Raw genomic sequence first — 3,422 nt, forward strand, 5'->3', positions numbered from 1 at the left:
TCGAACTCAGAAATCCGCCTGCCTCTGCCTCCCGAGTGCTGGGATTAAAGGCGTGAGCCACCACGCCCGGCTGTGATACCATGATTTACAGGTCATTAAAAGTACATGCACAGAAAGTGAAGTATTGATAGCATCAGAACAATATAATACATCATCCAAGGCAAATAGAAACCTCTCGAGGTAGCCATTTATCTGAGCCCATTCGTCTCCTTGCCCTGGGGTGTGCAGGCCCAGCCTATGATCCCACCATCGTGACTCAGCCTTATAACACAGGACTACTGACTAATATCCCTGCAACCACAAGCTACAGTAAACCTTTTATTTCTCTATTTAATGCAAAAGTGCCTGTTTTTAGGATTAATATTTCATGGAAACCTCTATGTATATAGCTACTGATGTATATGGTTTAGGAGATTAAACATATTCCTAAATATCCACTTAAGTTAAAATTTCTGGTTGTTTGGAATATTCAAGTACAAAATATAACTATAAAATCATAGATTTTTATCAAATTCAGACTTGAAAGCAAAGTATAGACGGATCTACGATTTCCAGAGTAGACCCTATAGGCAGTGCGCTATAGAGATGAGGTAACTATGACACATGATCAACATCATCTTTGAAGTACCACAGCACTAAGTAGCCAAGCTGGGGTGGAGCCCACTGTGGTTTTCAGCCCTGTGATGGTCAGAGCTGTCAACTTTCAAAGAAGGGCCTTTGGACATGTAGGGATATTCTGATTACAGCAGGGAAGACCCACCTGCTATGGAATGCGGCACCATTCCCTGGTCAGAGGATCTTGGGCTGTGTATGAGTCAAAAAAGCCAGCTGAGAGCCTTAGTGTGCATGCATGCATTCATTGTTCTTTCTTCCTGACTCTGGGAATAATGTGACCAAATCCCATCATCTGCTGCTGCTGTGACTTCACTGTCACAATGGACAATAACCTGTAACTGTGAGCTAAAACAACCCTTTCTCCCTTACATTACTTTTGTCAGGATATTTTATCACAGGCACGGGAAACAAAACACATGCCCCAAGACTACTACATCACAGTGTTGGACAGAACCCAAAGATCCTGTCTCAGGGACTTTGCTGAAAAACTTCTTTTCCTGTCTCAACATGCATTCCCCCTGAAGTGTTGGACAACCCTCTCATGATAGAGACACTGCACATTAACAAATCAGTATTGAGTTTCCTGGCCCTTTTTTTTTTTTAAACTGTATTGTTTGGCTTTTTCTTTTCTCACACTCCCTGGCTCGGTGCCTATTTTTACCTTAATCATGCATGTTCTCCTATCTTTCTCTGTTTCCCTAAAAGCTTGATTTTATTTGGAGACTGGAAGAGAGAAGCCCTTCCTAGAATGACTGGGATACCTGCTGGAACAGGTTTGCTGGCATCATTTTGATGAACAGCACAGGTACACTTTGTGAGTTTTATAGTGCAGAGCTAGTTACTGACATTTACAGCTGGTGAGAACGTCTGAGCGATCCTTCCAGAATACCCACAGATGTTACCTATCACGTGAAATTTTTATATATTCAAGTGACAGCTCTCAAAACAAGCCCTACGCTTCTGTTTTGTTATTTTATAAAATTGTGCTTCCTTTCACTACAGAGAGCTTCATATTGGTAGTGTTGAAGTACCACCATATAAACATTGTGATTTGCAGTTATTTTTAATAACTAGTTTCTAATTTGAGGAGTTTTGAAATATTTAAAATTTTAACGTTTGAAATATTTAAATACAGTAATAATATTCATTTCATATTTCAGCATATTCCCCCAAACCTAATACTTAACATATATTTAAATAAAGGATGAGTTAAGCTTTCTGAGATTTGGTAAGTATCCAAATTGCAACCATTAGGCAATTCCCAACATTGGAAACAGATGTTAGAGCAATGCTGTCCTTTATCTCACAAACTTCCTGCAGACGAGATGTGCTTGTTAACAAACTGTTAGAAAAGTCATTTGAATTTCCAAGCGAATGACAACTGACACTTGGAATTGGTGTGTCTTTAAAATCCTTACTAAAAATGTTCAGAAGCTATTGTTAGAAGAAGAAGAAGAAGAAGAAGAAGAAGAAGAAGAAGAAGAAGAAGAAGAAGAAGAAGAAGAAGAAGAAGAAGAAGAAGAAGAAGAAGAAGAAAANAAGAAGAAGAAGAAGAAGAAGAAGAAGAAGAAGAAGAAGAAGAAGAAGAAGAAGAAGAAGAAGAAGAAGAAGAAGAAGAAGAAGAAGAAGAAAAAGAAGAAGAAGAAGAAAAAGAAGAAGAAGAAGAGATAAAAAAGAAAATGACTGTTGTTAAGATTGATAGCTGTACACACTACAAAAACTCATTCGCCACAGAAATCAGAGTGCTGTTCTCGGGATGGTTCTCTCATATCAAAAGTGAACGCTTTGGCATTTAACGTGAGCCAGGGCGCCCGGATATTTTGATTAGAAGATTCTCGAGGACCTAAGTTGGCCCAGGACTGCTCATTTGCTGTTTAAGCATGTCACTTGATGCCATGTGATACCTTTTTTTTTTCCCCTTTTGGTCTTTTGGGGACAGGCCCTCAGGCTTGTGATCCTTCTGCCTCAGTTTCCTGAATGATGGGCTTACAGGTATGGTACACCACCCCAGGCTTATTGTGGTTTTAGCAACCCTACTATGTGTGCAGTGGTTTCTTTGTTTTAATGTGTGCCCCTCTCTGTCGCAACAGTGTCTCTTGCACACAGATCGCTGTTTTAGGTTGCAGCCTTTGTACCTGAGTGATGTTGACAGACGATTACTTTGCCCCGCCGGTAATGTGCAGAAAGTACCCTCTACAGACTTGGCAATAAGCACCTTTATTTGCTGAGCCATCTTGATGGCTTAATATTCTTTCTCTTAGCCTTAATACTGATAACTTTGGGTCCCCTTCTATTGATTTCTTGGTTAGTCAGTGTGGCTAGGGTTTCTCAAAGCTTTTAATGTTTTTAATTTTCCATGGACACCTGATTGCTTTCTCTATGTTCCATGATGTCAGTAAGCAGTGTCTATAGCAACAGGGCCTATAGCAGGGTTGTGCAGAGTAACCAATAGCCTTGGAAGTACCTTGTGATGTTTTGGATGGTCTGTGGGATCCTTGTGGACAGTGACTCAACAAAATGTCACCCATTCCTGTCACTGGAGGTTTTGTTTTGTGGCATGAGCTGTCTAGTTTGGGCATTGTCTCTCCCATTACACAGTGGCTCAATTTAAATTCTTTTCATGTTTTATATATTTTGGAAAGTATTAACAGTAGCGGGGTTTCATAGGTCCTAGTTGTTAGTCATCCTGCCCCGTGTCCCTTCCTCTCCCCTCTTCCTCTTCTCTCTGCCCCACTCCTCTGCTAGTTGCCCCTGTTTCTCTATATCACTCATTTCCCTTCCTTAAAGGCCCCTCTTTCCCCCTCATA

This window comes from Mus caroli, chromosome 1 (genome assembly GCF_900094665.2).
Source record: "Mus caroli chromosome 1, CAROLI_EIJ_v1.1, whole genome shotgun sequence".
Classification (NCBI taxonomy): Eukaryota; Metazoa; Chordata; class Mammalia; order Rodentia; family Muridae; genus Mus; species Mus caroli.